The 21276-nt window shown below is 41.1% G+C and overlaps 1 protein-coding gene across 42 annotated transcripts in view; it reads left to right on the forward strand.

The window, feature by feature from the left end:
• Positions 1–21276, forward strand: part of LOC123848316 (armadillo repeat-containing X-linked protein 1) — an 88560-nt gene that overhangs the window by 13890 nt on the left and 53394 nt on the right. For 3 of the 42 annotated variants that reach the window (XM_064574380.1, XM_045880731.3, XM_045880666.3), the window contains exon 1: positions 20861–21017. The exons of 33 other annotated variants lie outside the window; for them this stretch is intronic. The gene's annotated coding sequence lies outside the window, so the exon portion shown is untranslated. 6 more of the 42 variants (XM_064574383.1, XM_045880687.3, XM_064574376.1 and 3 more) reach the window with 6 other exon arrangements.

The following is a 21276-nucleotide window of genomic DNA, read 5'->3' on the forward strand; positions in this document are numbered from 1 at the left end:
AGGCCAGAAAATTGGGTAGCTATTTCTATGCTTGGTTGACTTCTAGAAAAAAAAATAATGAGAAGCCAACTTAAATTATTCAACAACTAAGTGCTGTATGTGAAAGCCAGAGGGTATCATTTGTAGCATATAAAGAGGCCCTCCTCTTTTCCAGGTAGAGGGTAGAGAAATCTGAGGACCAGGCCCAGGACTTACTGAAAGCAAGCTTCAAAGGAAGTTAAAATCCCAACCAAGACAAGTCTGCTATGCCAAGATCAGAGCCCTGGTTAGGAAGGCATGGAACCCTGGCACATGGGATGGGGGCTTCTGGATTGACATCCCTAAAAATCTTGTATCTTCAGATTTTCCTGGACACCTTGAGCATTCAGAAAGGTCCCACTCCTTCCTATTAAGGGCTAGTGCTTCACCTTGCTTGATCTGCAGAGCCCTTTCTCCTGTAAGATAATATGCATTTCCCTCAGAATCTGCCCCACTTCCCATCTTGGCCACTGGGCCTATATATAAAGTTAAGTCACAGCATAGCTTCACTGGGGATATGCTGGGCCTAAGTAGGAAGGAAAGGGACTACCCCGAGAAGAAGCTATAGGACCTAGCCAGCATGTACTAGCAGGTGCTGAGGGGGGAGCACGGGACTGAATTCTGAGGGCCTTGATCAGGGGAGCTGGAATATAAAATTGAATAAGGGAAAATTAATTGTTTTGAGAGTTCTCAAAAATACTGTATTTTTACAGTATTTAACCCCTCCCCCCGGGAAAGACCCCAGGAGATCAAGTGAACTCAATACTAGAATGGCTTCTCAGAGTGTGGGGGGTGGGGGGGGGGAAGAATTAAGTGAAGTATAAATGCCAAAGTTGTCATAGCAGATTGGGGAGAAAGGATAAAAGGCTCAGGGAAGTGGGAATGATAGAATAAATATATTATGTATGTCCAGAAAACCCTCTGGAGGACTAGGTTCTGCAGGAGGACCCAAAAGGCACAATGTTCGCTCAAGCTATAAGGAATGCACTGGTGAGAGGAATGGCAGCATTGCTAAGAAGTTCCGTGGTGGCTTGCCTCTGCAGGGCTCAGAGTAGGAGAGGATGTTAGAGGATGAGGATCACTGATAGGAACGGTGATGTCCTGAAACAAGAGAGGCAGGATGACTGCACATAACCGTCAGAAGTCGGGTGGATGCGAATATCATAATGCACTGCAGGGTAAGGGTGAGAGGCGGGGGGCCTGATCTGCAGAGAGCTGTGGGGATGGTTAAGAGGTAGTTAGTAGACTATATATAACAATATATAATATATGGTCAATATAACACAGTGCCCTGGGGAAAATAAGCAGCCAACAATCTGTACTCAACGTGAACAACCAAAAGAAATCAAAGATGGTCAGGAATCTGAAGGACAGTGCCTCCATAAAAAGTCATAATTCCTTGCTCAGCTTCTGATCCTAAGTCAGTTTTTGAACCAGGGCGCACTGTTTGAAGGAGAGGCTGAAGGAGAGGCTGGGGTACCCAGGAAGAAGAACCCTATAACATATGTGTAGTAATGATTTGTCTAGTCCTTCTATTTATGCGTGTAACTGTATGCAGGGGAAAGAGGAATACCCAAACATTTTGAGGCCCAATGGACACTGGTTATGAGTTGATATACCCAGAGACCTAAAATGTCATCATGTCCCCCTTCTTAGAATAAGGGCAGATGGGAGCCTGGTATTAAATGGACTCCTGGCCTGTGTTGGGTTCAGAGTGGCTCCACTGGGTCCACAAGCCTACCTGATGGCTATATTCTTGGTTTCTGAATGTATAATTGGAATAGACGTTTCGGTAGTTGGTACAAACCCCATATTGGTTTCTTGACTTGTGGAGTCAGAGCTATTTGTAGATGAAAAGCAGAAGTTTCTGAGACTGCCCTCACCTTCCTTGGCCAAGATAATGAATGAAAACATATAGCGTCTTGGGGAGGACGGCAGAAGTTAGTGCCACCTTTGAAGACCTAAAGATTGCTGGGATGTGGCCCCTATCATATCTACATTTAATACACCAGTTTGGGCCCCTGCACAATGTGGGCAGAGCCTGGTACATGACAGACCATTGCAAACTCAACCAAGTAGTGATACAAATGCAGCCACCGTGTTAGATGTAATATCTTTGCTAAAGCAGAATAACATGACCTTAGATACCGAATAATTAGCTATTGCTTTGGAACATGTAGTTTTATATCCCTATCAGAATAAAATATCAGAAAAAGTTCACGTTCATATAGGACAACAGTATACATTTATAGTTTTTCCTCAAAGGTCTACAACTCTCCTGTCCTCTGTCATATTATAGTCTGGAGATAGCTGGACCATCTGAATATAATACTAGTCCACTATGTTGATGACATCATGCTAATCAGACCAAAATGGGTAAGAAGTGGTTAGCGGGTTGGAGGCCTTGGTGAGATACATGTACTCCCCATGATGGGAGATAAACCCTAGTGCAGGTTTTAGAGTTTTAATGATCAGGGGGTATGCCAGGAGATCCCCACCAAATTAAAGGACAAATTATTGCATTTTTCTGAAGGACAGTGCCTCCATAAAAAGTCACAATTCCTTGCTCAGCTTCTGATCCTTCCCCACAAAGTAGGAGACTCAATGCCTGGTAGGCTTCTTCGGGCTCTGGAAACAGCACATTTCACACCTGGAGTTACTGTTTCTACCCATATACTGGGTGACACAAACAACTGCCAGCTTTGTGGAGGCTCCTGGGTGGCTCAGTCATTAAGCGTCCGCCTTCGGCTCAGGTCATGATCCCAGGGTCCTGGGATCGAGCCCCGCATCGGGCTCCCTGCTCAGCGGGGGGTCTGCTTCTCCCTCTCCCACTCCGCCTGCTTGTGTTCCCTCTCTCGCTGTGTCTCTCTCTGTCAAATAAATAAATAAAATCTTAAAAAAAAACAAACCTGCCAGCTTTGAGTGGAACCTAGAGCAAGAGAAGGTCCCATAGCAGGTCCAGGCTGTGGTTTCAAGTAGTCCTGCCACTTGCGCCATACAATAGACAGACCCTATGGCATCAGAGATATCTGTGTTGGCAAAAGATGCCACATGGAGTTTTTGATAAGCCCCAGTGAGAAAGTCAGAACTTAGTCCAGAATTTAGGTTCTGGAGCAAACTGTGCCATATACGGTGGAGAATTATATATCTTTTAAAAACAGCTCCTCACATGCTACTGCATCTGGATAGAGACGGAATGCCTGGCCATAGGACATCAAGTGACCATGCAGCTAGAACTGCCCATCATGAACTGAATGCTGTCACATCCTCCAGGGTATAAGGGCGGGCAGGCCCAGCAACCAGAAGGAAGTTTTACACACAGGATCAAGCACAAGCAGGACTGGAGAACACAAGCACCTACACAATCAGCAAGAGTGGATCCTTCATGATAACAGATTCTCCGCGGATGCACTAGCATCATTCATTCACCATACACCTGTGGCCCCCTGGGAGATCTCTTTTTTTTAAGATTTTATTTATTCATTTGAGAGAGCGAGAGAGCAAGAGAGTGAGAGAGCGAGCACACAAGTGGGATGAGGGGCAGAGGGAGAAGCAGACTCCCCGCTGAGCAGGGAGCCTGATGTGGGGCTCCAGGATCATGACCTGAGCCGAAGGCAGATGCTTAACCGACTGAGCCACCCAGGCGCCCTGGGAGATCTCTTGACAAGCTGACTAGGAAGGAAAAGCCCAAGCATTGTTCTTAGATTGGTGGGCTTGGTGTGTGGGTATCAGCAAGTATAGCAACTCCGGCCTGAGAAAGCCATGGTGACCAGGAATGAGGGTCTGGGTCATACCCACCAGGCAAACCACCAAAACCTTAAGACTGATGGGGATCTATAATTCTTAGTGGGAGGGGAAGTGATTATTTGCTGCTTTGAGACCAGCTGCAGTATTGAGGGTGGTAGTTTGTCCTAAGTTTCTCCTAGGAAGAGAGGCCCATCAGCCTCCTAGAAGAGCTGATCCCAGAACTTAGTGAAGCGGATCTGGGAGGCACAAAGGTGGACTGTGGTGGACACTGCAATACCTTGCCCAGAGCTCCCTTTAGCAATCGAGGCCTTATTACTTCAGTTGTTAGGAATGCTGCCATCAGAGAGTCCTTGGCTACCAGCCCTCTTCCGGGATTGCATTAGCTGAGAGTTATCTTGTTTCAGATCACATCCCATTCTCAGGGTGGCCCACATCCAATGACTCATTGATGCTGTGTATAAAGGCCTGGCCCTCTTGCCCCTAACTGAGATAGTTTTGGAGTTTCATTCTGTCTTCATAATTCACTCTAATGTATGCTGAGGCATTCCATTGATAGTGGGCTAAAATTTGATTTCTCCCTTTTTTCATTCCTGCTACTTTCTTCCCTTTCCTTCCATAAGTGTTGATCCCAGGAGCACTTCCCAATAAACCTTCTATACTCTAATCTTTGTCTCAGAATCTGCTTCCTGTAACAGCCAATCTGTGACAATGCTTTATGCATGTTATATCTATCTATCTATCTATCTATCTATCTATCTATCTATCTATCTATCTATCTATCTATCTATCATCTATCTATCTAATCTATCCACCCTAAAATCAAGAGTAATATGAGTTGTTTAATATTGTGAAATGTTCATTAGCCTCTCTGTGCAATTTTTGCAAATACTGCACTAATTTTTTATTACCTCTGGAGCCACAGACTGGAAAAGAGACAGGCAAGAAAATGGGCACTATTGGGGAATGATAGTTTGTTCAACAGAAACCTATTGCATTCATGTATCTGAGAAGGCTTTGACAAGTTAGCTTGTTTTTTTCTCTTCCATAAGTGCTTCCACTGCTTGAATCTTCCCTGCCTTCTGAAATCATGTCTGTCTTTTGGGTCAGCAGTGGCACAATCCACAAATGGTCATGGCATTTGGACACAGTTGCCTTTTATTTAGAAGATAGAGGGAGACAGATGTGGAGAAGCACGTTCCTGGAGCCTGAACAGTACTAGTCAGAGTGCAGATGTTTAGGGTTATAAGTTGCACCGTGCCAACAATAAGCACCAGATCCTGTGTGACACGGGCACCCATGCGTGTGTGTATGTGTGTGTGTGATATACAGGACCCTTCAAAACATGGGATTTAGAGAGGGCCCCTCATGCCCAGATCTAAGGGTAGGGCTGAGGCTAGGATAGCAGTGGATGACATTCAGGTCCCGATTCTTACTCTAATGTTGTAGCAGACTCAGGGCTCAGGGGTTGGTTTAAGGTTTTGGGTATAGTGGCCTTGCCGGGTCATGCACATATGAGGAAGAGTTTAACATCACTTTTTGAAAATGAAAATGCTGTTCTTCTTGGGAAAAAAGCCCATTTCCGGAAAACACATAAACCGATTGGCCCTTAAGGCAGTGTAGTATAGGGGAGAGAGTGAATCTGGAGCAGAGGATGAGGCAGCAAGAGTATTAACATTTCTCTTCCCCTTTTAGTTTTCAAATACCAGAGTACAAAGAACACTCTGGTATTTCTTCTTATAAGGACACTAATCCTATCAGATCAGGGACCCACTCTTCTTTTTTTGTAAGATTTTACTTATTTATCTGACAGAGAGAGAGAGAAAGAGAGAGCGAGAGCACAGTTTATTTTTTAAACTCCTCAAAAGGAGTAGATTTGAGAGGTAAAGGGAATGAATCTGCTTTAAACTATCTGAATTTGAGGTGCCTATGGAACTTTTTTTTTTGAGAGAATCTTTTTTTTTTTTTTTTGAAGATTTTGTTTATTTATTTGACAGAGAGATAGAGAGCACAAGGAGGCAGAGCGGCAGGCAGATGGAGAGGGAGAAGCAGACTCCCCGCTGAGCAGGGAACCCCACGCGCAACTCCATCCCAGGATTCCGGGATCAGGACCTGAGCCGAAGGCAGACGCTTAACCAACTGAGCCCCTCAGGCGCCCCCTTATGGGATTTTCAAGAGGAGATGTTCAGTGTTTATTTGAAAAGTGTGGATCTAGAGCTCAGAATAAAGGTCTGACTAAAAATATGTATTTTAGATGATAACTGAAGCCAGAGAGTGAGTCAGGTAGCCCCAGCAAGGGATACAGATTGAAAAACTGAGGACAGAATGCTGAGAAGGCTCAATACATGTGGGACTTTGGCAGAAAGGAGTGCAGAACTGAAATGGAAGATATGGCCTCCCATCAATATTACAACATGTATCTCTATACATTCTTTTTTCTTCCCTTTTAAAAAATTGTGGCAAAGTACACAAAACATTTGCTACCTTCACCATTTTTAAGTGTACGGTCCATTGACATTAAGCACATTCACATTATTGTGTAACCATCACCACCATCCATTTCCAGAACTCTTTCCATCTTTCCAAACTGAAATTCTGTACCCATTAAACACTAACTCTCCACGATCCCCTCCCTCAGCCCCTGGCAACCACCATTCTACTTTCTGTCTCTATGAATTTGACTACTTTATGCATTTGATTTCCTCATGTAGTGGAATCATACAATGTTTGTCCTTTTGTGACTGGCTTATTTCATTTAGCATAATGTCCTTGTATTAGTCCACTTGGGCTGCTAGAACAAAATACCACAGACTGGGTGGTTTAAACAACAGAAAATTACTTTCTAACAGTTCTGGAGGCTGAGAATTCCAAGATTAGGTGCTGGTAAATTTGGTTTCTGTGACAGCTCTCTTCCTGGCTTGTAGATAACCACCTTCTTGCTATGACCTCACATGGCCTTTCCTTGGTGTGTGCACCTAGAGAGAGAGTGAACACTCTGGTATTTCTTCTTAAGGGACACTAATCCTATCAGATCAGGGACCCACTCTTTTTTTTTTTTTTAAGATTTTACTTATTTATCTGACAGAGAGAGAGCACAAGCAGGGGGAGCAGCAGAGGGGGAGGGAGAAGAGGCTCCCCGCTGAGCAGGGAGCCTGACATGGGGCTCAGTCCCAGGACCCTGGGATCATGACCCGAGCGGAAGGCAGATGCCTAACCGACTGAGCCACCCAGGCGTCCCACAGGGACCCCTCTTATGACCTCATTTAACCTTAGTTACTTCCTTAGAGGCCCCATCTCCATACACAGCCTATACTGGGGGTAAACACTTCAACATATGAATTTTGGGGAGACACACACATTCCGTCGTCCATAATAGTCCTCAAGTTTTCTGTACATTATTTACATAGAATTGGAGACCTATTCTATGTTTAGTTCCAAAACCTGGTTTTTTAAAATGTAATTTTCGTAGTTACAGAGTACTGTAAAGCCTAGAGCAGCAACAAGAAAAATCCACTAGAAGTTTGCTTCATCCTTTCCCAGGCCAGATTTCTGTTACTGAGAGACAATCACTTTGAAATCTTTTAACTGTTTCTTCTGGAATCACCTCCATATTTCTAAATAACCTATTTATACTTTTATTTCTTAATTTTTAATATTTATACATCAGTTATGACTTCCTACAATGAAAGGATTCAGTTATCTTATACCTCCCACTCCATATATAACCACACTTCTCCTACATTCTCTTAATATATTGTTGTTATTTCTCTGTACTTTATTGAATCAATATTAAGTGTTCATAGTATGTCTATGTAAATATTACTCAAAGCTGAACCATGAGAAGGGGTAATTAAGAGCACAGAAGCCACTGGACAGCTTTGCTTCAAATTCTGGTTTTGTCACTTAATAGCTGTGTGATCTTAGGCAAATCTCTTAATCTCTCTCTGCCTCACTTTCCCTACATTTAGGATGAAAATAACAATATCTATTTTATTTATTTATTAAAAGATTATTTATTTATTTATTTATGCCAGAGAGAGAGAGAGAGAACGAGTGGAGGAAGGGCAGAGGGAGAAGCAGACTTGCCGCTAAGCAGGGAACCCAATGCGGACTCAATTCCAGGACCCTAGGATCATGACCTGAGCCAAAGGCAGACGCCCAACTGACTGAGCCACCCAGGCGCCCCAGCAATATCTATTTTATAGGATTGCTGTGATAATTAAATGATTCAGCACTCAGTAGTACTTAGAAATTAGCATATATTATATATTATCGTTATTCCTTGTATATATTTTTATTTCCCTTCAATTCTGTTTTTGCTTCATGTATTTTGGGTCTTTGTCTTTAGGTCCATATACGTTTATAATTGTTATATCTTCTTTATAGATTGACATTTTCATCATTATAAATGGCCCTTCTTAGTCTCTAATAACAATGTGTGTCTTAAGGCCTAATATTTCTCATATAAATATAACCATTCCAGGTCCCTTTTGGTTATTGTTGCATGGTAAAACTTTTTTTTGTCTTTTGATTGTCAACCTATTTGTGTCTTTGATTCTGAATGTCTTTGATAGGTAGGATAGATCATATTTTAAAAATCCATTCTGCAATCTCTGCTTTTATGTTTTATTTTTTATTTTTTTGCAATCTCTGCTTTTAAAATGGAGTGTTTAAGGGGTGCTTGGCTGGCTCAGTCAGTGGAACATGTGACTCTTGATCTTGGGGTTGTAAGTTCGAACCCCACATTGGGTGTAGAGATTACTTGAAAATAAAATCTAAGGGCGCCTAGGTGGCTCAGTCGTTAAGTGTCTGCCTTCGGCTCAGGTCATGATCCCAGGGTCCTGGGATCGAGCCCCGCATTGGGCTCCCTGCTCGGCAGAAAGCCTGCTTCTCCCTCTCCCACTCCCCCTGCTTGTGTTCCCTCTCTCACTGTGTCTCTCTCTGTCAAATAAATAAATAAAATAAAATAAAATCTAAATAAATAAATAGGAGTGTTTAATACATTTATATTTAATGCAATCACTGATAAAGCAGAATTTAAATCTGCCATTTTGCTATTTGTTTTCTTTCACATTAACATTTTATTCTTAATCAATTAATTTAAATTCAATGAATTAACATATCGTGCATTATTAACTTCAGGGGTAGAGTTCAGGGATTCTTCAGTCTTATATAACACCCAGTGCTCATTACATCACTTGCCCTCCTTAATGTCCATCACCCAGTCACCTCATCCTCCCACCCCCCTCCCCTCCAGCAACCCTCGGTTTCCTGTGATTAAGAGTCTCTTATGGTTTGTCTCCCTCTCTGATTTCATCTTCTTTTATTTTTCCCTCCCTTCCGCTATGATCCTCTGTTTTGTTTCTTAAATTTCACATATGAGTGAGATCATATGATAATTTTCTTTCTCTGATTGACTTATTTCACGTTGCTATTTGTTTTCTATATGACTTATGTCCTTTTTGTTCCCCTATTCCTTCACTGTTGCCTTCTTTTATGTCAAGTAGACATTTTCTAGTGTACCATTTTCATTCCCTTGTCATTTCTTTTACTATATTTTAGAATATATTCTCTTGGTAGTTGTCCTGGGAATTACAGTGAACAACTTAACTTATAAAAATCGAGTTTAGATCAATACCAATTTAATTTCAAATCTTTGCTCCTAATAGCTCCATTCCCTACCCACTCCTTTGCATTGTTATTATCATACAAATTACATCTTTATACACTGTATGTACATCAACATAGATGTTGCTTTATGAAGTTGTCTTTTAAATCAAATAGAAAAAAATAAAGTTACAACAGAATACACTTATACTGTCTTTCATGTTTCCTATAAGTTGTTGTATGTATTTTAATCCTTTGTTGAGAGCTGGATATTTAGGTAATATAGCAACCCGGGATACTGATGCTCCTCTCAGTGGTCATTTGTTTATTTGTTTGTTGACTTGGTGGAACTAATTCTGGGAAGTTTATTCCCCTCCCTCCACACTTATAGTGTGCATCTCTGATGTCCCAGCTCAGATCTTTTCCCCTTGTTTTTATCTTTTAGCCTGGCTACTTAGGTTTTGCCTTTGGGTTAGCATGTCATTTATTGGTCAAAGGTTGTGCTTAAGTTCCCTCAGTCAGTTAGATATTTACCCTTTATCATTAGATAGGTGTGTAGCTGTTTTCACATTTCAGTGAGTTTACATATTTTGCCTCTCTCCCATTCAGCCAGGGACTAGTAGGTTGGAGGTTTCTTCTCTGATCTTTCCTGAAAGGATATAACCTTGGACACTCACACATTCTTTCAGACTGCCAAGGATGACTGTGACTTTATTTTTAGTCTTGGCTTTCTAGGATTTGTCCCTGGGTCAGAGTAGCTTATGATTTAGTCAGTGATTGGTCAGAGGTTGTGTTTAAGCTCTTTGGCCAGTGAGGCTTTTGCCCTGTGTTTATGGGTCTCTGGGTGGCTTGGGGAATCCTTTCAAGCTTGTTCCATGTCTTTCTCTAATTTTCCTAAGAGTATGCAGCCTAGCATATACACACAGTCTTCCTGATCCCCACAATTTTATGTGATATCAAGAGGGCTTTTATTGGTTATCTCTTTCCCTGGTTCTTTCTAGGAAACTTGTGAATGTCCTGACATTTTTCTTATATTGGTGGTACTAGCCTCTCCACCAAGATCTCCATTGTTTTTTTGACAATGCCTGTCAAAATGCATGGAATTTTCTACTACCTTTTCCAAATTATTTCAGTCCCTTCAGTCAGAGCTGCGGCATTCCTCATCCTCGTGTCCTGCCTTTCTTCTTGGGAAGAACCCTTGAACCACTGCACCAGAGCTGAAAGCAGGCACCTGCTTTTACCTGAGTAAAACTCCTGCTCTGTGAGATGGTGCTGGGAGGGGATATCAGTTCCTGATCTTTTGGGCTTGCCCCTCCTAGAATAGAAAAATTATTTGAGGATATAATTGTTAACCATTTCCCAGATATTTTGAACGTCATAAATTTACATATTCAAGAAGGTCAATAAATCCCAAGCAGGATGAACTCAAAGAAAAGCATGCCTAGACACATCTTATCTAACTACTAAAAACCAAAAGTAAAGAAAAAACCTTGAAAGTAGCTAGAGGAAAATAACACATTACTTATAGGGGAACAACAATTTGAAAGACCGTGGTTTTCTTATCCCAAACAATGAAGCTCAGAAAATAGTGGAATAACAACATCTTTAAAGTGTTTAAAGGAAAGAATTGCCAAACCATAGTTATACTTCAAGAACAGAGATGTAATAAAGATGTTCTCAGATGAAGGAAAACCAAGAGAATTTGTTGCCAACAGACATGTTGTAAAAAAAAAAAAAAAAATGCTAAAGGAAGGTCTCCAGCCTAAAGGGAAATGATACCAGGGGGAAATCTGGAATTCAGGAATGAAGGAGAAGCAGTAGAAATGGTTAATATCTGGGTAAATATAAAAAACTTCTGTTTTTTGAAAACAGTGATGACATCGTATTAGTTCCCTACTGCTGCTGTAACAAGTTATTGAAAATTCAATGGCTTAAAACAAGACACATTATCTTACAGTTCTGGAGGTCAAAAGCCTAAAATGGGTTGACAGAGCTACTATGTTCCTTCTGGATGCTCTAGTGGAGAATCCATTTCCTTGCTTTTTCCACCTTCTAGAGGCTGCTTGAATTCCTCTGCCCATCGCCCCACGTCACTCTGATGTGTGATTCTGTCATCACGTCTTATATGACACTTCTGCCCCCCTTATACGGACCCTTGTAAAAAATTTTTTAAAAAGGACCCTTGTGATTACATTGGGCCCACCCAGCCAATCTAGCATAATCTTCCTATCTCAATATCCTTAATTTAATCACATCTGCAAAGTCCTTTTTGCCATATAAGGTAACTTAATCACAGATTCCAATATGTAGACATCTTTGAGGAGACATTCTTTTTCCTACCACAACATCATCAAGGATCCACAAATTTTTAAAAATAATTTAAAGTGTTCTAGAGCATAGGAAAAGGTGGAAATCTACCCAATTAATTATATAAGGTTTCATAAGACTTATACCAAAACAAAGAGGACTAGAACTAAAACAGTAAACCAGAGGTCAAACTAAATTATAAATATAAATGCAAAAGTCCAAAAGAAAATATTATCAAATTCAATATAGCACTGTAGTAAATAGAATAGTGATAATGGTCCCTATTTTTTGTGCTAGCTGTATTAGATTAGCATCAATGTTATGGAGGTTATGCATGGGCTGAATAACATGGACTTCCACTCACCAAAGTTGATCTTGTGCTAACACTGCTGAGTGCCCAAACTGACAACAAAATAAGATTATGAAGAACCATTCAATACAATAAGACAGTATTTCCTGGGGATACCAGTCAGCCCTATGGTGGTAGGATTATTATATGGGACACCACTCATCATGGTGAGAACAGACATTTTTCCTTATGGAAATAAATATTCTGGACACACATTTATCTTCTTTGCTCATGATGATTCTTCAGTGCCACCATCCACTGACTTCCAGAATGCCTTAATCATCATCGGGTTATCCTAGATAACAGTATTGTCTCTGACCAAGGAATTCATTTAATGGTAGATGAAGTACAATAATGGAGTCATATCCAAAGATTCACTAATCTGTATTACTTACTCCATCATGCAGAAGCAGCTTGCCTGATAGAAAAGTAAATGAATTACTGAAAGCTTAGTTATAGGATCAAATGTTCCATGTTGAGAGTGCTATACTACAAGAATATAATGGCTGCTTTAAAACCAGTGACCAATATATGGTGGTATTTCCTTCATAGTGAGGATGCACGAGTCTGGGAATGAAGGGATGGAGGAGGGAGTGGCCCCTCTCACTATCACACCAATTAATCCAGTAGGAGAAAAAAATATATTTTTGTCTCCACAACCTTGGGCTCAGCAGGTTTGGAGGTTCCATTTTCCAAGGGATGAATATTTCCCACAGGGAATAAGGCCATGGTTCCATTAAATTGAAAGCTGAAACTGCAACCTGGCCATTTTGGTCTCCTTATGCAATTGACAGGCAGAGAAGGGGTTACTGTACCTGCTGGAGTGATTGAATCCCGTTACCAAGGGGGAGTAGAGTTGCTGCTATACAATGAAAACAGGAGAAGTTTGCGTGGAGCCCATTAGGGCACCTCTTAGTACTCATTTGCCCAATAGTCCTGGTCAATGGGAAAATGCAAAAATCCAATAAAGATAGGATTGAAGGTTAGGGTCACTACATCAGGGAAAGAACTATGAAAAGCTAAGGGGCATATGAAATGGATTATTGACTTTGGCCTCATGACCAGCTACAGAGGGGAGCTATGGCAGCTAGGTGTATCTTTGTTGATAATTTTTTTCCTTCCTTTCTCTTATATATGAAAAATACTGGAGATGGTTGTTATAAATTAGGTTTCAGGTGGAGAGCATGAATTGACATTACTCAATGACAGTACAGAGGCTGATGGGTCTTTTTGTCCCTTCCTCCCTGTTGGAGATGAGTTTCTTTATTTGAGTAAAGGGCAAGAATGGATGCTGCGTGGCTAAAAGGGTGAACTATGTTGGCTAACCTTTATTTAACCTTACCTCCTGATCAATTTCCTGCCCCTTGGTCCTGTTCTATGCCCTGGGAGGCTGACTCCTATGGATTGTATTCCCTAGGCACCTTTCCTAGTTGGAGTCTCTTTGGATTTGGCCAGTGGAATACACTTACAGAACTTTGGAGGAACAGAGAAGGCAATTTATTTTCTTCCCTGTTCCCTCACTGATTCGGGCTGTGTTTTATTGGCAGTGACTGCCAATAAGTATACTGGCAGTGATGGGCCAAGACTTCAGCTCCTGCAGAAGGTCCCTCTTCCATGGCCCTAGTTCTGACCAAGAAGTCCCTTAGGTTTGAGGGACAAACACCAGGAGCATTCTCATAAAAATCAGGAAAGAGACAAGGATGCCAGTTTTTTTCACAATTATTTAACACTGTTCTGGAAGTACTACTTAATGCAATTATCTGAGAAGGGAATGTGATATTAATATTGGAAAGGAGGAGACAAGATGATCATTACTGCAAATGAAACAAATCTAAGAGAATCAGCTAAAAACTTTGAAACTTTAGGAATTCCATAAAGAGGCTGGCTATAAAATCAACTGCAAAAACCAACCACTTTCATATATAAAAACAATAAACAGAAAAAGTAAGATAAAGAAACGATTCAACTTACAATAGCCATGAAGAATAGTAAGCTACTTAAGAATACCCTTGGGGTGCCTGTGTGGCTCAGTCGTTAAGCGTCTGCCTTCGGCTCAGGTCATGATCCCGGGGTCCTGGGATCGAACCCCGCATCGAGCCCCACATCAAGCCCCGCATTGGGCTCCCTGCTCTGCGGGAAGCCTGCTTCTCCCTCTCCCACTCCCCCTGCTTGTGTTCCCTCTCTCACTGTGTCTCTCTCTGTCAAATAAATAAATAAAATCTTAAAAAAAAAAGAATACCCTTAACAAAAAATCTGCAAGACAAACTCATTAATTCAACAAGTATTTATTAATAATCTATAGTGTGCCAGGCAATGCTCTAGGAGTTTTTGTTTTTTTTTTTTAATTTAGAAATGCTGCTGAGGAAAAAGAATGAAGACAACTAGAAAAAATGGGTTCTTATATAGAAAGATATTCTTTCCTCCTCAGTTTTATTGAGATATAATTGACATATAATTTTATGTAAGTTTAAGGTGAACAGTGTGATGATTTGATACACATATATATTGCAAAATGATTATCACAATATGGTTAGTTAACACATCATCATACCATATAATTATCACCTTATTTGTTGTAGTTGTTGTGGTGAGAACATTTAAGATCTACTCTCTTAGCAACTGCCAAGTATACAATACAGTACTGTTAACTATAGTCACTGTGCTGTTCATTTAGATCCCCAGAACTTATTCATCTTATAACTGGAAGTTTGTACCAACATCGCCTCATTTCTCTCTTTCCCCAGCCTCTGGCAACCACCAATCTACTCTCAAGTTTCTATGAGTTTGGCTCTTTTAGATTCCACATGCAAGTGATAATCATACAGCACTTGTCATTCTTTGTCTGAGTTATTTCACTTAGCATAATACCGTCCAAGTTTATCCATGTTATTGCAAATGGCAGGATTTCCTTCTTTTTATGAATGAACAACAACAAATATATATATTCATATATAATATATAAATATAATATGTGTATTTTAATTCAGTCATCCATTGATGAACATTTTGGTTGTTTTTGTGTCTTGGCTATTGTGAATAATGCTGCAATGCACATGGGGGTGCAGACATCTCTTTGACATAGTGATTTCATTTTCTTCAGACAAATACCCAGAAGTGGAATTACTGGATCGTATAGTATTTTTATTTTTAATTTTTTGAGGATCCTCCATACTGTTTTCCCTGGTGGCTGTACCAATTTACATTCCCACCCACAGTGCACAAGGGTTCCCTTTGTCTCTACATCCTCACCAGCAATTGTCTTCTCTTGTCTTTTTAATGATAGCCATTCTGACCTGTGTGAAATGGTAAGATATTCTTTTTTTTTTTTTAAGACTTTATTTATTTATTTGACAGAGAGACACAGTGAGAGAGGGAACACAAGCAGGGGGAGTGGGAGAGGGAGAAGCGGGCTTCCCGCTGAGCAGGGAGCCTGATGCGGGGCTCGATCCCAGGACCCTGAGATCATGACCTGAGCCGAAGGCAGACGCTTAACGACTGAGCCACCCAGGTGCCCCAAATGGTAAGATATTCTTATAAAGATGCCAGTTATCCCTCAGTTAGCTCATAAATTAAGTGTAACCTAAATTGGAATAAAGACAGGATTTTAAGGGAATGTAACAAGATAATACATTTTATGTCTAAATAAACACACGTGAATAGGCAGGTAAATTATGAAAAAGAGTGATTAAAGAGGCCTTATCCTCCCAGATATTAAAAAATATTATAAAGATACTATAATTAAAACAGTCTGGTACGTAAAAAGAAAAAAAATAACAGATTCGAGCAACATAATAAAGAATCAAGAAATATATCCAAATATACGTGGCTTTTCAGCTTATGATAAAGGTGACATTTTATTTACTTATTTATTTATTTTTTGTTTCAAGTTTTTATTTAAATTCTAGCTAGTTAACCTGTAGTGCAGTATTAGTTTCAGGAACAGAATTTAGTGACTCATCCCTTACATATAACACCCAGTGCTCATCACAGCAAATGCTTCCTTAATACCCATCACCCATTTAGCCCATCCCCTGCCCACCTCCTTCTATCAGCTTTCAGCTTGTTCTCTATAGTTGAGTCTTTTTTATGGTTTGCCTCTCTCTCTCTGTCTTCTTTCTTTCATAAAGGTGATGTTTTAAATCAGCGAGCTAAAGAAAGATTATTTGATAATTGGCACTGGACAATTTCCTAACTATGTGGAAAAAAAATATTCCATGTGTTCAATAAAGCTGGAGAAAATGTATTTACAATGACATTAGGAGGTTACTTGCTTTATTCACCATGTTGACATTTATACAAATGGTTCAAAAGCAATGGTGAGGAAAATTGCTGGTGCCTTACTGGTAACAAAGGCAATGCCACCAAAAAAATTCCATATGAGCCAAAAATTTAAATACTAAAAAATGTACATTAAAAAATGTACATAAACATTAGAAGAAAATACAGGTCTTCCTAACCAGGGCACACAACCCCAAAAATGTAAACAAATAATTGATAAATTTTGTATCATAAAGATTTAAAAATTCCATATTGCAGAAGTCCAAAAAATTATAAACTGGGAATATATTTATAACACTTATGATAGTCAAAGAGCTCATTTCCTTGATATACAGAAAGTTCTAATGTATTAATAAGAAAAAGATGAAAAGCTTAATGGAAAAATGGGGAAAAGCAATTCATAGAAAGAAATATACAAATGGTGGGGCGCCTGGGTGGCTCAGTCGGTTAGGCGGCTGCCTTCGGCTGGGGTCATGATCCTGGGGTCCTGGGATCGAGCCCCACATCCGGCTCCCTGCTCGGCGGAGAGCCTGCTTCTCCCTCTCCCTCTGCCTGCCACTCTGCCTACTTGTGCTCTCTCTCTATCTCTCTGTCAAATAAATAAATAAAATCTTTAAAAAAAAAAAAGAAATATACAAATGGTTAACAAACCTATGAGAAGATGCTTAATCTCACTTATAATTAAATAAATTGAAAAATTTTGGAGCAGAACATGGAATATATATACATCAAAATTTAAGAGGTGAAGTTGGCAACATCTACTTTGACCCAGTGGTTTCACTTCCAGGAATTTATCATAAGAAAATAATGCCACAATTGTCAAAAAATATGTGTATGAAGGCTTCCACTTTGACATTTTTGTAATAGACCAAGATTGGGAAGAGGCTAAATATCAATCAGTGATAGATTGGTAAAATTTTGGTAAATCCATACTGCAGAATATTATTGTATCTGATAAAATAATGTACATGATACATTAGGTGAACAAATAGTTTGCATTCTATGACCCAAAATTATTTTTAAAAGCTATGTGTATATACACTCACATACGATGTACCTACTTATATATGTATACATATATATATATATAGTTGTTGTTGATGATATATATAAAATAACAGCAAAACCTGGAGAGTCAACTGAAAAGTTAACAGTGATTTTCCCAGGATTTATCCTAGGATTGAGGTATATGGGTTATCATGGTGGTTATCAGAAAGGTGGAGAATTGGAACATTCTTATTTTCAGCTGCCCTCCTTTCCTAGTTAATACTTTTCTTCATCTCAGCTCAAATTTTCCCTCCCTTTCCCCCCACAAGGAAGTCTTCTTTGATCCCCAGACTCTGCCACTTCTTTTACTATACTAATAATGTTCCTTTCATTCACAATATTTTTTCGGTTTGTATGCATGTGTGATTATTTCATTAAGGTCTTGTTTCCACTATGAGAGCAGAATCAGTGTCTGTTTTTGCTCACCAACATATTCACAATAAGCACAGGATTTATGGCAATTCTCCCTGGTCCCCTCTCTCTCCCAATATTGTGATGTGGACAACTGAATTTTTCTCAGTCTTATATAAGGGGTTATAAAAATGCAGCTTTAATTAATTTTTAAAGATTTTATTTATTTGAGGGGGGAGGGAGAGGGCATGAGCAGGGGGAGGGGCAGAGGGACAAGCAGACTTCCCGCTGAGCAGGGAGACCAATGGGGGGGTGTGGATCCCAGGACCCTGAGATCATGACCTGAGCTGAAGTCAGATGCTTAACCGACTGAGCCACCCAGGCACCCTAGAAGTGCAGCTTTTATTTTATTTTTTTTAAGATTTTATTTATTTATTTGACAGAGAGAGACACAGCAAGAGAGGGAACATAAGCAGGGGGAGTGGGAGAGGGAGAAGCAGGCTTCCCACTGAGCAGGGAGCCCATGGGGGGGCTCGATCCCAGGATCCTGGGATCATGACCTGAGCCAAAGGCAGACGCTTAATGACTGAGCCACCCAGGCGGCCCCCCATTTTTTTAAGATTTTATTTATTTATTTGACAGAGAGAGGCACAGCGAGAGAGGGAATACAAGCAGGGGTAGCAGGAGAGAAGTGCAGCTTTTAGACATCACCCCCCCCACTCACACAAAAACAGAAGGAGAACACATCAGAAACAAACAGCAAACTCACACTAAATGGTGAAATATTAGGGGCATTCCCATTTACTTCAGGAACAAGTTTGGGAGGCCCTCAATCACCATTATTCAACATCGTTCTAGAGGTTCTGGTCAATGCAGCACATCCAGAAAATGGAAGAATAAGAGATATAAATATCGGAAAAGAGGAAATTAAAAAAATCATCATTTGCAGATGCTAGATGCAAATGCAGATGCATTTGCTAGAAAAACCAAATGTATCAACTGAAAAATTATCAGAAATACTAATTATTTTTCCTTAGATAAGCAATAACCTGGTAGAAAATATAATCATAAAAGGAATGTCATCCCCCAAAACAACAAAACAATAAACTACCTAGGAATAAACTTAGCAAGTAATGAGTATAACTTACCTGAAGAAACAAAATTTGTTGAAGATCATAAAAGTCGACATAGATAGACTCAATTTTTAAAGATGTCAGTCCTCAAATCAAAGTGCAGATTCATTGTGCTTTATGTCACTAAATGTCAACCATCTTATTCTGTGTATTGTTGTTCAACCTGGAACTGGACACATGCATACATATACTTTTTGTATTTGCATGAAGAAAGGTGGAAATTGTTAAAAGTGGTTGGTGGTGGAACAGGAGTTGCAGGGCACTTTCACATTCTACCTCATACATTTCTGCATTGTTTGCACATTTAAAAAAAATAAGAAATGTGTACAATGAGAGAGAAAGAGGCAGAGAGAGAGACTGAGAGAGAGAGAGAAAGGAAGAGATTGATTTCTACTCAGGGGATATATCCTTTTTCCTAGGCAAGTAGTTCATTATTTTGTTAAAGTCATGGATGCCTGTGAGAATCTGGTGAGAGCTATGACCCCTCTCTCCACTAAAATGAACATATGTATGTGCATAACGTTGATACAATTCCAGATACAGCACAGAAGTGGTCAGCTGAGAAAGCCCAGTCTAGGTTAATCAGTATGGTCAGTGGGGAGACTCCCTGGGGCCCCGGCATACATTTGGATGAGGGGGCAGCAGAGGGGGCATGGGCTGCAGGCAGTGACCCTGCAGCAAGGCTAGGTTCTCCCGGGGTGCCCTGTGGCGAGGAGGCCAGACGTAAGAGGCCCAGCTGGCTGCACCTCTCAAGCCAGGTGGTAGCCCCCGTGTTAGGAGCCATGTTAACTAAGGCACCATGAATGAGGGCAGAGCAGGCCGACCTGGGGGCTTCCCCCAGGCAGCAATCACTTCTTCATGGAAACCCACAGCTGCAGGGCTATGTGGGAACAGCAGTCCCTTCTATGTATCCCTGAGTCACATCCCTGGGAATTTGGGGGGGGAGGAGGGAGAAAGGGAAGAAGCCAGAGACAGTGACTCAAGTTGGTCCCCTGAGTAAAGATGGCGTTTGCCATCTTGGTCACCTGTCCATGTGTACTTTTAGAGCGAGCGACAGAGTCAGGTGGCTGAATGCAGGGAATAAGAGGCTCTGGAATATGGGAGGAGGTGGAGGGTCAGCACCTTCCTCCCCCACTTGACAAAGCTGAGAGATCAGATCATTTCTACATTCCTCACACCCTCAGCTGCCTCCTCCTTCGTGGACTGGAATGTAATCCAGGGGCAGATCTCAGAAGAGCCATCAAATCACAACAGGTTCCTACAGCATTCGTCAAGACTTTGGGACAGTAAATACACGTCTTTCTTTAATCAAACAAGACAGGATTGTGTTGCTTTTGTTTTATCAAATTGTAAGTTGATCCCAAAGTAGAAAAAGTAGTAGATCATTTACATTAACTGGCCAAACTTAGACGACTAAGGATTAGATCTCTTTGTGGAATAATTCATAGATAGTCTGAAAAATTTGTTTTCAATTTTAAAACGGGGTAGTATGTTTCGAAAGCTGCCATTTTGTTATAACCAGTAGAAACATTTTTCTTGTACTATAACAAAATATAACGTAATTAATGAGGCCTTTTGGGTCCCCCCCCCACTTAAATTCTCCACTCAAATGAAAATAGCATCATTTTATTTTCTCAATATAAAAGTAATGCATTACTGATTTTAAGAAATGAACAGGAAAGTTTAAGAAAGTAAGAGACTCCCACTACGTATAATCTTTTCTGAGATCTTTCCTCTCATTTCATAGAGGGGTGCAGGGAAAATGCTGGCCCTTCATGGCTGGGGGTGGGGGGGGAGTGAGAGAAGGGGAGAAGAAGGAAAGAAAAGACCTCAAAGAGGAAGAAAAGACCAACGGACGAGGGAACAGATGCAGCTTCTCCCTGTTAACCGGAGAAAGGCAAATTCCAGCCACAAGGAGAAGCTCTCCTCGGTCTCTGGGATTGGCAGAAGAAAATGAGTGGCAGGCCCCGATGGAGCCGGGAAGGAAAGGGGTGGGCCAGCTCCTGCCGCACTGCTGGTGGGAGTGGTAATTGGGGTCTGGAACTCACGGGTGACGTGGCCCTCACGTGGGCAGGAGCCGACGTTTGCAGACGTCCTTCTCATCCTGGTCCTGGTTTGGTCCGGTTGCCAGCTCCCTATTACCCCGAGGCCGGGCGGGCCTGGGGCCCGGGAAGGACGAGGAGGTAACTGCCGGGATCCCAGCGGGTCGGTGTGCGGATGGGCGCCGCCCGGGGGAATCCCTGCGGTGCGGGGAGCGGAGGGGGAGACCAAAGAGGGACGACGCCTGCTTTCTCCACAGCCTTGCACTATCCCTGGCCCTTCCAAGAACAAAAATGGTGGACTCTAGGGCGCGGCTTCCAGGGGCGACCCCAGACCAGGAGGGAGGAAATCTGCAAACTTTGGCTTCCAGGGCCTTGAATCGGGAAGGGCAGATAGTAAGAT

The sequence above is a fragment of the Mirounga angustirostris genome, unplaced genomic scaffold, assembly GCF_029215605.1.
Source record: "Mirounga angustirostris isolate CCGP_5_RB_7025 unplaced genomic scaffold, mMirAng1.0.hap1 SCAF_11, whole genome shotgun sequence".
NCBI lineage: Eukaryota > Metazoa > Chordata > Mammalia > Carnivora > Phocidae > Mirounga > Mirounga angustirostris.